Here is a 20,194-nt window from a genome sequence, read left to right on the forward strand (position 1 = left end):
ATTGGAATCAATTAAGTCCATATGAGGCGCTGAACGTTTTCTCTGCCCCACCATCTCTCACCAGATTGACCCAGCATCTGAAATCTCTCCCGTGACCTTGCTGAGGATAGCTCAGGAAGCAAACTCACAGCTGGAATCTGAATCTTTTTAACTATGATGACAAAATTCTCAGCATTCTGCTCTGCTTACTTGCTTTCACATCGTTGTAGACACACATTAGAACTGAAGTATCTTGACAGGGCATGTTTTCCCAGCCTGTCTTGGAGAAAAATCATACATTTTTCCCAAACACTTTGCCTTTTGTTTCCCCGTTGCCAGTCGTAACACTAGTTAGTTCTAGTGGTGCTTGACTTTGCAACAACATGTCCTATATCAACTTGAGGAGGAATCAATTCCCCAGACGCCAGCATGCTTTTGCCTGTGTTACCACTTTTGCTCTTAGTCCTATATGCTGCTTTGCTGCCACACAACGAGCCCTCTTGAATGTTTTCCCTACCAGGGTGGCTGGGTTGCAAAGGTTGCTACCCAGAATTACATAATTAGACAGTATTGTTTTGGTGTTAGACTCCAGTGTTTACTCTGAACGGGGGTAGGGACATTTTTGTGTAGAAAGTCACTGACCATGGGAGAAAGTTGTTCAGAGGTTTACAAAAGTAAAAAGCAGATAAATTTCAAATGTAAGCCTTAGCCAGTTTGCACATTAAAAATTGTTACAGGAAAACAAATTAGAAGAAAACAAATAATTACAATTATTAAATTTTCTATCCTGACTATTTAAAGAAGAGATTGTTAGACAAGTGGAAGGAAAAGAAAATTTTAAAAATTTCAAAAAGAGATACTGATGGATGGAGTACATATTATATATGAGGGTATATACATACATACATACATATACATGCGTATATACACATATATGTGCAATTGAATACTGTGGTGGTTAATTTTTTTCTTATTCATGTGCTGTTTATAAGAAACACTTTCAAAACTTAAGAATCTATTAATAGAAAGGTTGAAATTAAATGATAGAAAAAGATATTCTTTAGAAATATTGACTATATTAATTTTCTATGCTGTATAACAAAATACCACAAACTAAATGGCTTAAAGAATTTCAAGGTTTCTTTGGGTCAGGAGTCCAGGCACGGCTTATCTGGGTCTGCTGCAAGGCTGCAATCAAGGTGTTGACCAGAGCTGAACTCTCATGTGGAGGCTTGACTGGGGAAGGACCTGCTTCCAAGCTAACCTTAGGTTGTTGGTAGAATTTATTTCCTTCCGACTGTAGGATTCATGGCCACTTGCTTTTTCAAAGCCAGCAACAGCAAGAGAGCAAGAGTGAGAGAGAGAAGAGCAAGCCTGCTAGGAACATGGAATTTTATAAAATGTAACATAACCGCAGGAGTGACATCACATGTGATGGTTAATTTTATGTGTCAACTTGACTGGGCTAAGTTGTCCAACTTGTAAAACTTGATTTCTGGGTGTGTCTGTGAGGGTGTTTCTGGAAGAGATTAGCATTGGAATCACTAGACTGAGTAAAGATCACCCTCAGCAATTCAGGTGGGCATCATCCAATCAGGGGAAGGCCTGAGTAGAACAAAAGGTGGGGGAAGGACAGATTCGCTCTCCCTGCTTGAGCTGCAATATCCATCTCCTCCTTTCCTTAGACATTGGTGCTCTTGGTTCTCTGGCGTTCAGACTGGGACTGAATTACAGCAGCTCATCTTGCAGACAGCAGATAGTGGGGCTTTTGGCCTCCATAACTATATGAGCCAATTTCCATAAAAAAACCTTCATATTTAAATATATCTCCTCATGGTTCTGATTTTCTGGAGAACCTTGAGTATACAAATACATGTATTCAATTATATATATATTCAAATATATATTCAATTAATCACAATACTTAATATGTGTATATACACTCTACATTAACATATATACATACAGTATTACTCACTTAATTTCATTGATAGGTTCTGTGACTTTATACAAAATGATGTTTAATGAAATCAATTTACCATAGGCTAATTGATGCAAACAGGAGTTAAGTTTCTGTGGCATCTTATCAACATTACAATAAAAAGATTATTTGAGGACCAGCTGTGTGTGTGTGTGTGTGTGTGTGTGTGTGTGTGTGTGTGTGTGTTTCATTCCTCTGGACCATTTTGTTCTCTCCATTTCTCCTTTCTCTAGTTCCTTCACCTATTGTCCACTCATGACCCACCTGTGTCCTGTAGACTCTATTTGGCCCGGTTCCTGAGCCAGTTGTGAAAGAGAAGAGAAGATAGCCATAACCTCATTGCTACCAATTGGTGGACCTCAGAAGTGATCTCAGGACCCAGATATGGGTTCCAGCTATCCAGCCTCACCTGCTTGGCATCCTTGGCTGCTCAGCAAGTCTCTGTGACTTCCTAGGACACCTGGAAGCTAGAAGTGGCAGGTACAAGTTCTGGATCTCCATGGCGCTCCTTTCTACCCAGTTGTTGTTGGTGCCATTATTTTACTCTGTCCAGAGCATGTTCCTTTGGGTGGAGTGGGTTTCCTTCTACAGGAATCACAATGTGAAGAGTTAATGATAAGACAGGAAAGAGTACTCAGAGGCAGACATTAAACTAGAGTGAGGAAAATGTCCTCTACTCTCTGAGGCCTGGAGTAGTTTGGGCCCATCGCTGAGATCTGGAGCAGTTTGGAGTTCTTCTTGGTGGCTGGCAAGGCATCTGGGGGATAGCTCAGGAGTTGTGCTGTGCCGGTAAATTTCTCTGTAAACTGAGCAACTTCTGTATTGTTCTTTTTGTTCCTTCACTTGCTGTCTTCCAAATCATTATTGCAAGCTCTGCTCAAAGTAAATAGCAGTTACTGAAAGAAATTAACAAGGCCACAAGGCTTTCTTTAACAACAAAGAACATGTTATGGTCACGTTTCACTACAAGTAAGCTCTATTCGACACAAAATGTCTAAACAGCCTTTAAAGATGGACTTTGAAGAGCTTTTCTTTGACAAGAAAACATAACACAAAAATATAGGTTTTAAAATATATTTACATAAGTTTCAATATATACCATTATTTTCTCATACACGAACCCTTTCATTTTACATTTATTTCTGAGCCATTCATGTCACTTTGATTTGCAATAATTTCATGAGATTCTAGCAGAGAGATATGCCTCTTTACACCACTTACATTTGCAGTACGGGTATTTAACTACATTAAATTTATGATGATATTTTACACATATTAAGCAACTTTAAAATGAAAAGGAAGGCATTTCAAAACCCGAATTAGAGCTCTGTTCTCTTCATGTGAAGCAGAATATAATCTGGTTATTTGTCCTTGTACAGTGGGTTTTCCAAAGTTTAAATTCATATAGTGTTTGTGTGGCTATAATCTCTCAGATGTCTTGTTCTCTTGTATTGTGATCCTATCGCATTAAACTGGAACAAAACAACCACGTCAAACTGGAATTAGCCAGGTCCCCATTATTAGGACATTTATAAGTGCTTCATCTGGATGTTATGAAGAATGATAGAAATATCCTGTCCTTTTAGGAGGTCCATGCTCAGCAAAGATGCTTTAGATGTAGACTAACACAAAAATAGCTTTTATGCCACAGGAACAAACTTTAAAATAGTTTATTAAATTGGTGTATAGGAATTTTGCACTTGAAGTCATATTCCCATGGAGAAAGTCTCTGTAGTTATAGTTTTTATTGGTTGGTTTGTTTATATCTGCTCCATCCAGGGAAGAATTTTAGACACCTGATCACTGCTATCTGTCTGATATGGTGTTCCATGTATTATTAGTAAAAATCCTTCCAGTGCCCACTCTGCTAGCTTGAAGATGGAGATAAAGGAAGCATTTTGAAGTTTTCTTAGCACACTATTAAGATATCACCAAACCCTCATTCTGACCCTGTAACTTCTAATATTTTAACACACAGTATATGGAATTTTAAATATAGATGCTACTGTTTTCATTTAAGCATCTAGGAATTTTTTCAAGTTCACAAATAATGCAAAGCAAGATGATAAAGCCTGATGTAAGTCTGAATATAAAAAGTAAAAGTATTGATGAAGCCATTCTAAGTAATTTTGTCCCCTGGGCAGATTCACTGTAGGGGAGCATGAGGAAGATTAGAAATAAGTAAGACTTATTTGTGCAATTAGTCAAGACCAGCAAGCGGTGACTTATGTTGTATGCACTTTTGTGATAATAGTAGCAGCTTCCATTGATTAAGTACATATTCCATACCAGACACTGTAGTAGGCAGGGGCTTTACATACATTTTCCCTTTACAGTCATACTATTATTACCTCCAACTTACAGAAGAGGAAATGGAGGTGAGGGAAGCTGTGGACCCTGCCGAAGACGACTCAGCAAGGTCGGGCTTCAAATCTAGGTCAGTCTGGCTCTAGGCTCTCCTTTCACTGTGATGATTTTGCCTCTTATCTGATGTTATGATAACACACACTTGACATCATGAAGTCCTTGTCTGCTTTCAAGATGGCTAAAAGAAGCAAGGTAGATTTCACTCACTCCAGCACCATAGCTAATGCAGGTCTCCATTTGGGGATAAGCCTGGAGTAACTGCATTCCCTTGGTTAATAATCCAAATGAAAATTAGGATTATCAAATATTTCAAGCCTCTTAGAGAAAGTGACTAGGTCATAGACATTGTCACGCAGAACATAGTTGGCAAACAGTTCCCTTGTAGAATTTTTGAAATGTTTCAGACTATCCGATACAGGGAATTTTTTCTAGTGAAAAAGCCATGAAGCCAGTAGACAAGGCAGATATCCTATATACTGGAGGGAATACATGTCAGCATTTTTAAAAAGATGCAGAGTCCTCAGCAAAGTCTCTGTATAATCCACATATTCAACTCAACTTGCACGTCTTCAGGTGAAGCACTCTTCTGGAGGCTGGGAGGCCAAGATTAAGGTACCAACATGGTCAAATTGTGGTATAGGCTCTCTTTCTGGTTATAGCCAACGCCTTCTCATTGTGTCCTCACATCGTGGGAGGGGGCAAGAGAGTGCTTGTGGGCCTCTTTTACAAGGGCATTAATTTCATTCATAACAGGTCTGCCCTCATGATCTAAGAACCTCCCAAAGGCCCAACCTCCTAATGCCATCACACTGAGCATTAGGATTTCAACCTATGAACTTTGGCAGAACACATACATTCAGAAAATAGCAATAATTATATTAAACATAAAAGGTCTAAATAACCCACTTACAAGGCAGAAATACTCAGTTTGGATTAAAAAACAAGACCACTGATCAAAAGAAAGCTGGAGTGGCTATCTTAATATCAAAAAAAAAGGAGAATTCAGAGTATCGGAATAAAGAATATTATTAGGGATTAAGAGTCCTTTCATAATGATAAAGAAGTCATTTAATCAAGAAGAGGATATAACAATCCTAAACATTTATGTACATAACAACAGAATTTCAGAATTCATGAAGCAGAAACTGATAGAATTTCAAGCAATAATAGACAAATCCACAGTTATAGTAAGAGATTTTAACCACCCTCTCAATGATTGATAGAACAAGTAGACAGAAAGTCAATAAGGACAGAGAAAACTAGAACAGCACTATCAACCAACTTGGCCTAAGTAACATTTTAGAATTTTGTACTTAATAACAACATAATATACACTCATTTAAATTGAGCATGGATTATTTACCAAGATGGACCATATTCTGAGTCATAAAATGATTCACAATAAATTTAAAATGATTCAAATCATCCAAAGGATTTTATGGCAATGGAATTAAATTTGAAATCAGTAACAGGAAGGTTATCTTACAAATTCTTAAATACTTGGAAACCACATCACACACGTAAATAACCGCTGGGTCAAAGAAAAAAATCAAAAAGGAAATTAGAAAGTATTTTGAAATCCTGAAACACTATTAACAAAATGAAAAGTAAGCCACAAAATGAGAGGAAATATTCATATTCATAATATATACATATGATAAAGGACTACCATCCAAAATATTCAGAATTCCTATAAATCAATAACAAGAATACAAACAACCCAATTAAAAGTGGGCAAAAGACTTCAATGAACAAGTAACAAAAAGAGTTATCTATATGGCCCATAAACACATGAGAAATTGCTGAACAATTATTATCAGGAAAAGACATAGTAAAACTAAAATGAGATACTACTAAACACCCATCAGAATGGCTAAAAGTAAAAAAGACTAACAATATCGAGTGTTAGCAGGGATGTGGAGTAACTGTAACTCTTATACATCAATGATCGATGTGTAGATGACCAATTTGAAAACTCATGTTTTCTAGTAAAGTTAAATATGACCTAGCAACATATATATATACATACATATATATATGATAAATAAGTGGGTAACAAAAAATATCTTGTACAAGAATATTCATAGTTAGTTTAATCATATAACCCCAAACTGAAAAGAACCCAGATGTCCTTGTACAGAAGAATGAATAAACAAATTGTGGTATATTCATAGCAGAATATTATCAGGCAAAAAAAAAAAGATAAACTACTGGTGTATGCAATATGCATGACTGCCAGAAATATTATGCTGAGTTAATAAAAACAGATTCAAAGGAGTCAAACTGAATATGCCATTTATATGGAGTTCAAAATAGGAAAAACTCATTTAAGGTGATGAAACTCAGAAGAATTGTTTATTTGGTGGAGGGTATACTGTTAACTGGAAAGGAGTATTCACAAGAAAGCTTACTGAGGTGATAGAAATGTTTTATATTTTGATCTGGAAAATGTTTTATATCTTGATATATATATATATGTATATGTGTGTGTGTGTATATATATATACATATATACACATATGTATCGATATGTATGTATATCTATCTATCTATATCTATCTATATCTATCTATATCTATCTATCTATCTATCTACATAGGATCTATCTACATAGATAGATAGATAGATAGATAGATAAAAACCCCATAAAGCTGTACACTTAAGATTAATCCATATGAATGGATTGATGGGGCCCTCCAAGTATCTTAGAAAAGACTTGATCAACTCCAAAATCAAGTCTAAGATAAAGTGATAAGATTAAATCAAACCAATAAATGAATTCACCAGGAATGCAGGATACAAGATCAATATACAATTGTATTGGTATACAATAACAATGAACAATTTGAAAATAAAATGAAGGAAAGAATTCCACTTACAATTGCATCAAAAAGAACAAAATACTTAGGAATAAGTTTAACAAAAAAAGTGTAAAATCTGTATGCTGAAAATTACAAAACATTGTTGAAAGAAATTAAAGATCTAAATAAATGGAAAGAAGTCCTGTTTGTTGATAAGAAGACAATATTATTAATTTGGCAGTACTTCCCAAATTGATCTATAGAGTCAACATAATCCTTATCAGCTGGTTTCTTTGCAGAAATTAACAAGCTAAAAATCAGACAGAAATTCAAGGGACTCAGAATAGCCAAAATTATCTTGAAAAAGAATAGAGTTGAAGCACTCTCACTTCCAATTTCAAAACTTATTACAAAGCACCCAGACACAAAAGCTACATTCTATATGATTTCATTTATATGAAATGTCCAGAAGAAGCAAATCCATGGAGACAGAAAGTAGATTAGTAGTTGCCAGGGTCTGAATGGGGAGTGACTGATAATGGCTACGGGTTTCTTTTGGGATGATGAAAATGTTCTGGAATTAGATAGTGGTGATTGATGCACAACTTTGTGCATATGCTAAAAACCACTGAATTGTATATACTTAAAAGGGTGAACTTAACGGTGTGTAAATTGTATCTCAATAAAGCAATTAATAACAAGAAAAGATAAGTAAGTCTGACTAGGTCTCTAAGATAAAAATCTTGAAATAAATACTGAACCCAAGGTATAGATCAAATAGTTTTAAGGAAAAAAAATCATAGAGAAGTAGTACATAACTACAGAAGGAGAGATGGTCCAATTCTGGAGCCAGCAAGATAATGCCTGATACAGGCGTTTTGCCTGCTTCTACTTTAGGTTTACCACAGGATGTAACAAGTAATCTCTACCCCACCCAATACATTAATATCCCTAACCCAATTCTTGAATTGCCAGTTGATTACTGGAAGCATTCATATGGTTACCATTCACTCATTAAGTATTTGAGAATTAAGACAGCGAGTTCCTGAACAACATTGAGGACCTCTGCTTCCTCTGGTCAAGCCTGGCAGGCTCCCTGGAGGAGTGGAGGTGGGGAGGACAGAGAATGAATTCTCTGCTGTAGCAATGAGGCCAGACTTCCTGAAAAGGTGGGGCAGTGTGTTAATGATGAATAACTTTAGGAATAGTCTCCCAGAGTTCTAGCATCTGGGAACAACAAGTCTAGAATTGCTTGAGGTTGTGGGGTCCATAGGTTGGTTACATAGGGAAGTTGATACCAAGTCAAGGTCAGGAGTTTACTAGCAGGGTTAAGAATCAAGTTCAGAGCATCCTGAGGAGGAGGATATAGGGCATATTAAGGCAATTATAATCATTCCCTTTGACACAAATGTGGACTAACGTCATTTGTGACAGAAACATCATTGATGATCAATCCACAAACCTTCCTATACACCTTCCTATAAACCTTCAATTCGCATTACATTTGTTTTATCACTATGCTAATTTGATGAGCTTGTTGAGGGAGGATACAGAGGGTAGAGATGCCAATGACCAGAGGATAATCATTACAAACACTATTGAACACCTGCCATGTCCCAGGCTCTGTGTTAAAGACTGGACACGTTTTAATTCTTTGAATCCTTACTATGACCTTACAAGAGAAATACTGTTAACTTTTTATAGATGAGGCAAGTGAGGCTAAAGAAGATGAGTCCTTTGACTAAAGGCATATAGCTGTGGAGCCATGATCTTAAACCAGTGTCAGACACCTGAAGTGTCATCTTGCCGCCTCTACTCCGTGACCTCAGGGCCATGTAAAGACCAGAGGTTGGTAACTATAGAGATCATCTGCTCTAAAAATGTGACATTTGTGTGGGAAGGGAAAGTTGAAGTGAGGGTAAACAAGGCAAAATGAGTTTCGAAAAAGGGAAGTTGACCATGAATATATTATAGGCTTACCTTCATTGTGACCTACGGGGGAAATGAAATTTAGACGTAAATCTGAACTCACATTGCAAAGCAAGCATAAGGTATCAGATGAAGTAAAGGCAAAGTAAAGGTCTACCAAGAATCGTTGTAATTAGCCAAATAAACAGAGTACATTCCACAAGAATAAAGACATTTCTGAATCATTGGTAGGTATCAGTAGGTAAGGGTGCATGTTGCTGGACCAATCAGAAGTTAGGAAAGAAAATATGCTAATCATTGCTTAGAAATCTATTCCACTTCAACTACATCGAATGCTCATTAGGGCGATACTATTGTTTTGGGATATAAGAGAACAAACTTTTAATAAAGATTTATCATAACTTTTTTTGAGCCAAGGTGAACTAGAACAATAAAGCATTTTTTAGCATGGGATACCAAAAAATTCTTGGGAGGGAAAAAAAAGCAGATTTCCTATTGGCCACAGATTGTCAATAATTATCAGGACCAGTACTAATCAGTGTATGTACCTTGGTGGGATCATGGCCCAGAGATGTTGAAGCTGCACATGTCTAATCAATAGTAGACAAAGCCACCTGCCTACTGACGCGCAGGCACCCCACGTATCCCAGAGGCTGGCACAGACTGCTGGATTGTCTTCCACCCATTACATTCCATGTCCCCAATAACCTATTTCTTAGAGCTTACCATCAACTGTTTCATATGAGGAATGAAAATAAATGTGCAAGATATAGCCCCAGCCTTAGTAAGTTTTGGTATCCTTGCTGAAGCATAACTAACATGCATGAAAGACAGAATAACAACCAAGGAAGTGTATAATTGAGCAATGAGCATGTTATAGGCTTTAGAAAAAGGAGAAATTAATGTGGACTACCATCGTTAATGAAGATTAGATAGGAAATCTTGCATCTAAAGGGATTGAAGTATGTCTAGGCCAAAGTATATCCGTCAGTTCATATTAAATCTTTTAGTGCTGTAGTTAGTATTGCATCCTTTAATATAACCTGGACTTACCCAATGGTACAATTTTGAATGTTTCCTATATGGTGTTTCTCTAGCATTGTGCTGGCCAGAACTTAGTGTGTGGATCCCATTTCACACATTTCTTACCACGTGGCAAATTTTGGAGACTTCACCAAAAGCAAGCAGTTATATAGTGCTAGGGACTATTTCAAGCGCTTTAGAGACATACCAATACACTTAATCATCTTGAAACACTTCTGTGTTGTAAGTGCTATTATTATCACCTCATTTTACTAATAAGGAAAGTGGAGCACAGAAAAATAGCTTTCCCAAGGTGTCACAGCTAGTGAATGGAAGCAGTGGATTTGAATCAAGATAGTCTAATTGGAACCCATGCACTTACCCTCCAAGTTTTAAGGCAATCCCCCAGAGCACCATCGTGAGGCTTTGTAGCTAGCTGGTATTGCCAAGCAAAGGAAGAGCCAGAACAAAGCTGTCCTACACAGAAGTGTTGCAAGAGATATTGTGCAGGAGATGGCTACAGGTTGCAACTTCACTGGCGTACCAAGGAGTATAAGGAGGCCATCTTTATATGTACCAGGGAGTATAAAGAGACTATCTAGACACCCTACCGATGATTCTAGACATGGCCTAGTGTGAAGGCCATGGCCAGAGAGGCTTGGGCAACAGAGAAATAAAAGATGATGGGAGAAGGGATGGGTAAGTGGGACAGCAGGAAAGGATGCAAAGTGGTGTAATAGTCTGGAAAGGGTTGGAATGCAGAACAGTATCTTAGGCATCCCGTGCTCCCTCTGTTTCAAGGAAATAAAATTTCCTGGCAATTTTCCCAGTATCTCAGGTCGTTTTGTCTATGATAAAATATTCACGTGATGAACCACAATGAGTGGTTTCAAAATTGTTGGGCCAGCAGCACAAACTGGGAAATCTTTTGCTTATTTAGATTTCCATGACAATGAGATTTGACCTGGGTGAATCTGTGATCCTTGGCATGTTTACAAAAGCAAGTCTGAGTGATTTTCTTCTAGACATTGCTTATCCACTGGCAGACATTGAACATTTGGGGGAAGACACCCTGGTAGAAGCTGGGGAACTAGATAGAGAGGTACAGCCCCTGCCCTCAAGGATCGCACAGTCTAGGGAGCAATCAGACCCATATGTGATTGATGACAATGCAGCAAACATGACCAAAGAGAGGACAGCGTGCCAAAAAGGCACAGATTCTGGCTGTATTTATAACAGTCTCCTAATGGGCTTTTTTTTTCTATCCTCTCCATCACTGCAAGGAATGGACACACCTCTTGTATCGATGTACCTCTATTGTACCCAGGAAACCAAGGGCCTTCCTGGGGTGACATAGTACCGGCCCTCAGGCTCCTATTTTTTACCAATGGTGAATTTCTCCCTAATCTGATTACTACTCTTGTATTAGACTCCCTTATTGTAATTACCCTTTTCAGCATATAGATAGAATTTTTCGTTTTCTTAAATACTTAAAATAAGTTTTACCCCTTTAAACCCTTTTTTTAAATACTTTTTCAATGTGCTACTCATTACTGCCGAGGTTTATTCATCTCCTGCTCTTTTCCAAGGATACACCATTAAGGAGATAACAGATTTTAACAAGTTATTTTTAAAAAGGGTTAAGTCCACAGGTTTCATTGTAATTCCTGGCATAGAGTTTGAGGTAACATTTTGTATTTATTTTGCTACATGAGGTTTATTGTATAATCTCCTCTCTTACCTCCAACACCCAAGGACCTTACTATATGGGAGTTTCTGTGACAATACATGGCTTGTGAGTTGCCTGAAGGAGATCAGAGAGTATCTTAGAAACAAAGAATTCGTCTCTCTGATCACGATAACCAGAAATGGAAAAGAACACCGAACCAAAAATAGTAGCACCATTTACTCTGACAGAATAGGAAACCAGCAGCTTCTGCTTGGGAGTTTTAGGATCTCAAGCAAGTACCACCTCTGTGACTCCTTTTACTCATCTGTCAAATGATGGAGATGCATTTTCCTAAACAGAGCCCAGAATTAGTACAATTTTGAGCCCAATTTGTACAGCTCTGAATATTACCAAAAGAAAGGCCTAAAATAGTCAAATAGTCCACCAGCCAAATGGCAGGCAGAGATTACCATGGGTTATTAAATTCTATTTATAGCTAGAATTCTGGAGCTACAATCACAATCGACTGTTAAATGAAAGAAATACAAGATTATTGTGTGCATCATTTAGAATACAGTTTAACAGAACATTCTAACACAGAAATGAACAGTCTTGAGGAAGAATCTTTAGATGTTATGTGGGAAGGTAGAAAAAGCTCATGCTTAGGAGTCCAAATATACGGTTCCTAATCTCCGCTTGGCTTCTGTGTGACGCGAACACCCACTACAGCCTGTCATTGGTTCTCAAACTTTTTCACACAAGTTCCTCTGTCTGCAAAGGGGAGCAAACAAGTCACTTGCCCAGGAATTTGAGGGAGAGTCTGGAGCCACCTGTTGTAATCATAACACCCCATTTTAATTATTCTGATTTACTATACAAATCTATTTTAACTTTGTGTTCAAATTTTATGATCTTGGATTTTAAATAAAAATGTTTGTTATGTAAAAATTACCTTCCAGAAGCTGTGCCATGATTATCCTGTGGACTTGAGTATGCACTGGCGCATTGCTACATAACTTGGGGTCGGGGTGAGGGGTGCATATTCCCTGATTTTAAAAGTTCTGGCCAAAGTGAATATACAAATGAGAGAATTCATATCACTCTTATGGCCCCCAGACTCAAGTGGACACCAAACATGACAAATTCATAATATCCTCACCCTCAATGCTTTGACTCTCCCTCCCTAACCATTATCCTGAGCAAATGATCCTTTCTTACCCACACAGAGCAGAGCCCATCAGATAGGAACTTTCTCATATTCCCCCTGTACAACTCACCCACCTTCCTGTTTCTGTATCCATCCTCTCCTTCCTCCTGCTCGTTATCACATACAAACTGGCCTCTCATCAAAGGTCTTGTGTTCCTACTTCCTCTTGATTTCTCAGGGACCATAGTCTGGGTTATCTCACTAATTTTCTACATCCTTGACCTCCCCTTCTTGATGCTTCCCATTGGTACCAAATATGTTTCATCTAAAAAAAAGCAGTCAGAACACACACACACACACACACACACACACACACCCTCTTTATCCAATCGCCTGCGTCAGCTGACTACTCTCCGTATTTCCATTCAGAACAAAAGTTGTTCAGCACTGTCCCTCATATAGTCTCCATTTCCTCACCTCCCCTTCACTTTGAAAATTATTTTTACATTTTCATTAAAATAATACATAAACATAGCTTTAAAAATTCAAATATTACTATAAAGTATATTGAAAATGTAGCCTTCCGCCTGCTCTCTATGCTCAAGTCTGCTGACCAAGGGCAAATACTTTCAATACTTTTAGCTTTTTTTTTGGTATTTATATTCATATTTCTAAATAATATTCTTGAACTTGATGTAACTGGACACAATACATAATCTTCTGCACATTCAATTTTCAGATCAATGTTATATGTGTGAAAGATACCCATGTGGTTCAATCACTTTCATTACATGTTGTGTTATGTAACATCCTGTTCAATAATATACCACAATTTATATATATATATATATATATATATATATATATATATATATATATATATATATATATATATCAATTAACTTGAGATTGGTCATCCGAACTCTTTCCAGGTTTGTGGAATTATAGACAATGTTACTGTTGGCGAAAAAACATCCAGCCTAAGAGAAAGCTTATAAGAGTTTATTTGAACCAAACTGACCACAATTGCCAGGAAGCAAAGTCTCAACAGACTGAAAAAATGTCCCAGAAAATGGCCATTGTGCAACTTATTTTATACATTAGAATCAAAGGAAGAAGGTTACATGAAATCTTCTGGTGGTAGATTAAGGAGGTGGGAGAAAACAAAGAGAGGAAATCTCTGGGACTGGATAAAAAGCAATATGGAGAGACACACACTTCTTTTATATTGGTGGGTACAGGATAGTTAATAGCATTTTACAGAACATAGAGATGGTATTTGGGGAACAAGATAACAATGAGGGATTTTGTAGTTTCCTGCTCTGGTGTGTTAGGTTGTGCCCCCTGGGGGGTCCAGAAAAGGGGATTACTCTGACATTCCAAAGGGTATGTTATCTTAGATGCAAAAAGACAACAGACAGGCTCACTTAAGGTAAAGATTGACTTTTGTCAAGGAAGCTACAGGCCAAGGATGTGACTTCCCACCCTGGCCCACCTTACTTAGGAATTTTTATGTTCACACCATCCTATGTGGTTATTTTCAGTCTCCTGAGCTTATCAGGTTTAACATGTGGCCCCTTTTCCATTCACATTTCCCCCTTTTGGTCATAAATTAATTCGAAGGATGCATTGATGACCAACCTTTTGGTTGGATACCGTGGTCCCAGTGCTAGGAAGACTCATTCCTAGGAAATCTTAGTGTCAGCATTTGTCGTGCTGAATGTTGGACCACTGGGGGTGGGGCAAGACCTTAGATGACAGTCAAGGCCATATTATTTATTTAAAAGAAAAGGTGAGAAAATGGGAGGCAGTCAGATCCTATGTCTTTATTAAATGTATTCTGGATCATTTTTTATCTTTGAGCTATCATGATCTGAGTTTTTTTTCCCTCTGTCTGTTTGATATTGCTTTTTTGTATGTAGTATAACATGTACAAACTTGGACCAAAAACAGTAGTATTAAACCAGTAACACCGATTAGAAGCAGAAAGTGTTCAATATTAGACAAGTATGAGTCTGAGGGGATCAAACATCCTAGCCAACCAAAGAACCCTTTACGTACATAATCATAATTTTTTTATTAAGCTAATAATACATTTTCCTCCCTCATCTACTGCTATTTGTATCTTATGATAAGTTTGGCAAGATGAATGAAGACTCTCATTATTTTATGATCTAGAAGTTCTAATTTTTCTTTTGGCCAATTAGTTTCCATAGAAAGGACTTCATGGGGAGAATTAAGTTCAATTTCCAAATACATTGGATTTTCAGTATAAATATTATCATGGGTTTCATTAACCTCAGGCAAAGTTAGTTTGTATTATACTGTATTCCCATAGCATTTACTGTAAACCTGGTGTCATTATAATAGAAATTAATTAGCATGACAGAAGAATTTTTTAACCCTTCCCAACAAAAATATCCCCTTTCCATACACCATATATTGTTTGTGGAGGTGGATACGATGTGCCAGGATTGGGTAAATTCAGAATTCCAGTTTAATTGGGGACGTAACTATTTACCTTTTTGATGTAATATGGCCTGTCTACTTTACATTGGAAGCAATTAAATGTCATTTATTAATCTGATTTCTGTTAGTTGTATAACTGGGAACTGTAACTTTAAGGTTTAATAGGGGCTAAGGCTGTAAGAATATAATGGTATAAATTATAATTACAACCTAAAAATTTCTAGAGGCCAGGAAAACAGTAAGAGTTTCATAAATAAATTTTCTGTGCCTCTGCAGCCATTATAGAGGGCCATTTACTTTTTTTAAATATCCATCCACTTCAGCTTTTATCTGAATAAATATAATTACTAGTCTATGGTGAGTTAGGGGGTAAGCAAAATTGGGTTATAATATTTATATATGTAAAATTCCTTTCTCAATATTTCTTTTCCACTAACCTACAACTTCACTCATCCTTGCCAGTTTGTCTCCTTTTCCTTATTCGGAAATAATCAACTTACTAGGACAAACTACTTCCTTTTAACTTTTCTCAAAAATACACACATCCCTTTTCTTTCTTCTATAATAACACTCCTTCTAAATTTCAAAACCATAAAAAAATTGTTGATAATATAAGAGTTATTTTATATAGCTTCAGCAATTATTAACAGTTGGGCTATATAAGTACAAGTTTTGAGAAAAGCCTGAATAATAAGTATAACTATCATCATTACTAATGTTATTAGCAGATAGGTAGAGACAATTAAGCAAATGGTTATTTTAAGTTCAATATCACTTATATAGATATATAGGCCTTCTCAATGTCTTGGGGTAGCTGTCTAGCCCTGATGTCAGTGGCTTCTCATCCTTAAGGACTCTGATATCTACTGATAGGTCCTTTCCGACAAGGTTGGAGAGTCTTTAATTGATGTCTTGTCCAATCGACAAAATTTCCTGCTTGTGAGTCGTGGTCTTTGAAGTCTTCGTCTTCTGGGAACACACTGAAGTGAATCAGCTACTAATTTATTAATTTCTTTAAGATAATTGATAAGTCCTTGATAATAATGTAGAATGTCTCCTTTTAATAAGGGTGGTTCACAAGTTCCTTCACATACAGTGAACAGTGACTAATGAGGAGAAAGCCTGTGTTTACCAAAACGAATATCTCAGGTTGAGAAACACTATAGCAGAGCTTTTGGCCAAGGGAGAGTAAAAGCTTCTGAAAATTTACCTAGTTGAGTTTTAATTGTACCATTTGTACATTCTACCAATCCAGAGGACTGAGGTGATAAGCACAATGAAAATGCTGTAAAATAAGCCAAATATTACTAATAGATTATATCATTGACTCAGTGAAATAAGTCCCTCAGTTACTCACATGGAATTCTCTAATTGGGGATGATGATGATGATGATGATGATTATAAATAACTTACCTACCATTAAGGCTGTTGCTCTCCTGCAAGGCAATATCTCAACCCAGTGAGACAACATACAGATCACAACTAACACATATTTGCATCCTTGAGATGGTGGCATTTGGATAAAATCCAATTACCATAAAATCCAATTACCTCAAATGGACCTATAGGAAATGGGAAATGTCCTTGAAACCCATGGAGTGATTTTCCAGGGTTACATTTTGGACAGATAGAACATCTGCTATATACTTTATAAACTATAGTAGGAGGTTTTCAATATTCTTTACTGTATGAAACTATCTAAGACCCCAATGCATTAACTCATGTACATGCTAAGCTATATCTGTTTGGGTTAAAGTTTTCGCCTTTTTTGTTGCCATATTTTCTTTTCTTCTTTTGCAGCTGTCCATTGGAACTGTAGAAGAGAGCCTTGTATTGTTTAATAGGAAGAAGAAATATTCTCCAGTCTGGATAATTTGGCTGTTTATTATTGCTGGTCTAGCTGCCGTATAAGTTAAATGATTTTCTTTTGCTTCCACGGTGGCAGCCTTAGAATGTCCTGGAATTTTTGATCATTGCCAATTGTTTCAGTTGTTGTATGACATCTAATTTAAATTCTGCCACCTGTTTTCCATTCTTATGGGCTGCCCTGAGGAAGTTAAGAAGACTTACCGCTTCTAAAACTTGTACTTATATAGCTCCAAAGTTGTGAGCTACACCAAAGGTATAGCAACTGTCAGTGTAAATATTGGCTATTTGATATTTGGCTCATTTAAAAGGTCCTGTTAGATCAGTTAATTTAGCTTGTTGGGCATCTTATTCAGGTAAATAAAAAACTTAAGTTTGTGTTTACTATGGAAGTTATTGTATATCCAGTTTGGTAATATCCCTGTTCATTTTTCAGATAAGAGTCAGCATTATCAGTAAGGTTTTCCTATAAATCATTCCTAGGAACAAGAAGGTGGTCAGTGAGCAAAACACAGTTTTGGATGTCTTCATCCCATAAAGAGGGTAATAAAGTTGCTGGGTTAGACTGTTATATTGACTTAAAGTAATATTAGGTGCAGAAATCAAGAGTACTTTATAAGAAGCCAGTCGGCTGACAGAAGTGTTGAGTTCAGTAAGGGTTTAACAGAATGAGTAACATAAACAAAGGAGCACCTATAGCTATCTCCTCTGTTTGCATAGCATGACTGTAGTAGAGATGGATGTCATGCAGGAAGAAAGCCCTTTAACTACTGAGTTTAATTGTCTAAAGCTTCTTCAGCTTGTTTCCCTTCAGGATTCCATTGAGTTGGATCAGCTTGATCATATTTTACTAAGATATATAGAGACTGGGCCTTAATGAAAAATTTGGAACCTAATTAAGACAATATTTAGTTAGACCCAGGAATCCTTTAAGCTGTTTTTGTTCTTTGAAGAGGAAAGGATATTATTCCTCTAAGTATTGGTTAATTAGTAGCTTATCTTCAGGTATTAGCTAACCAAGGTATTTTACTAGGTGTAAATAGAATCAGAGCTTGTCCTTTGGATCCCTATGTCCTTTATAATTAGCTATTATAATAGGAAGGTTGTATCCTCTTAGAAATCTAATATATCTTAGAGCATAAGAGTAAATCATCCATATATTGGATTAGAGTAGAATTTCTGGGAAATTCAACATTATTCAAATCATCTTTTAGTATCTGAGAGAAATAGGTGGGACTCTCTGTATACCCCTGGGGCATTACTGTTCAAGTAAACTCTGATCTTCCCAGGTGGAAAAGCAAAGAGGTTTTTTCCTTTTTTAAAAAAAACAGGAATGCTTAAAAAGGCACTACATAAATCTATCACTGAAAAATATTGGCAATATACACAGGAATAGCTGATAATAGGGTATGTGGATTTGGAACTGCAGGATATCTTTATAGTGCTGAAATCCTGTGTAAATCTCCATCCTTTCCCATTGGTTTTCTTTACTGGAAGGATGGAAAAATTACAGGTGCTCATGCATGGAATTTTAAGCCCCCTCTTTTAAAGATAATCTTGTATAATGAGCTAATTCCAGCTAGTGTATTAGGCCTCAAACGATACTGGCAATATAAGGTAGAGGCAAAGTATTATCAATAGTTATTTAAATAGGAGTGACTGACTTAACCTTGCCAATATTTGTACTGGAAAAAGCCTAAAGTTGCATTGGAACATCCTGCAACAAACATTTAGTCAGTCTCAAGACTAGTTTTCTCTCAAGTACTTTCCTTTACAATCATTTTCCCAATCTGATTCATTTAGTTCTAACTAAGTACATTTCACCCTTCTGGGAGAAGGATATGTGAGCATCATTGGTTAGAAAGTCTCACACTATCAGGTGCCTTGGGGTAGATTTGAGTAGTAAAAATATACGTTGCTTGTCATGCGGGGTGGCCTGCGGGGTCTCTGGTCCCGCTCCCCACATAAGAACGCAGGATATGGTGAGGCCAAAAAGGAACACCCACGGAGCCATAAGTAGGGGAAACGGGTAGGGGGTTGGGGGAACGTGCGGTGTAGATCACTACAAGGTCTTGTAGACCACTGCGAAGACTGGGTTTATCTTGACTAAGAGAACCCTAACGATCCTAATTTAGCTATTTTTAAGATCACTCTGGCTACTGTTTTGAGTGTAGAGGCTGGTGGCAAATACAGAAGTCAGTGTCATGTGGGAGACCCTGCTCGCTGCGCCATTTGTCATGCAGGGTCTCCTGCGGGGTCTCTGCTCCCGCTCCCCACTCAAGAACTCAGGACATGGTGAGGCCAAAAAGGAACACCCATGGAGCCACAGTTAGGGGAGTTATACCACTATATTCTCGCTGGTGATCGGGTTGGAGACACAGGAAGCAGGAGCCACACTGTCCACAACCCGCCGTCCTAACTGCAATCTGCGCTTTCCAGCCACCATCTTCTTGCTAGCCCCATTTTCTGCTAGCGTAGCCACGGCAGTTACATTAGTGGCCACTGGCTCACTGGTTACAGCTGATGGCCATCCAATCACAGTTGATGGCCATTTACTACCTGAGCCAGCACATTTCTATGTGAGGCCGAGAGCCTGGAAACTGCTTTCTGGGGCTCTGTCCCCACACTCCACCCCTACAGGATCTCGCCTCACAATCTACGCGACAAGCGTCTTCCGCGAGGGTCCCTGTGCGAGGAGCCTGGAGGTAAATGCAATATCCTGGACACAGCCAGGCTCTCTGCGCACAGCCAGGGTTTCTCAGGGCACCACCAGTACTTCTGGGCACAGCCAGACTTCCTGGGCTTCTTAGGGTACTACCAGTCTCCCCTGGCACAGCCAGGGCCTCTCAGGGCACTGCCACTCTCTCTGGGCACAGCCAGACTTCCTGGACTCAGCCAGGGCTCTCAGGGCACTGTCACTCTCTCTGGGCACAGCCAGACTTCCCGGACACAGCCAGGGCCT

Source organism: Rhinolophus hipposideros (genome assembly GCF_964194185.1).
Source record: "Rhinolophus hipposideros genome assembly, chromosome: 8".
NCBI classification, from domain to species: Eukaryota; Metazoa; Chordata; class Mammalia; order Chiroptera; family Rhinolophidae; genus Rhinolophus; species Rhinolophus hipposideros.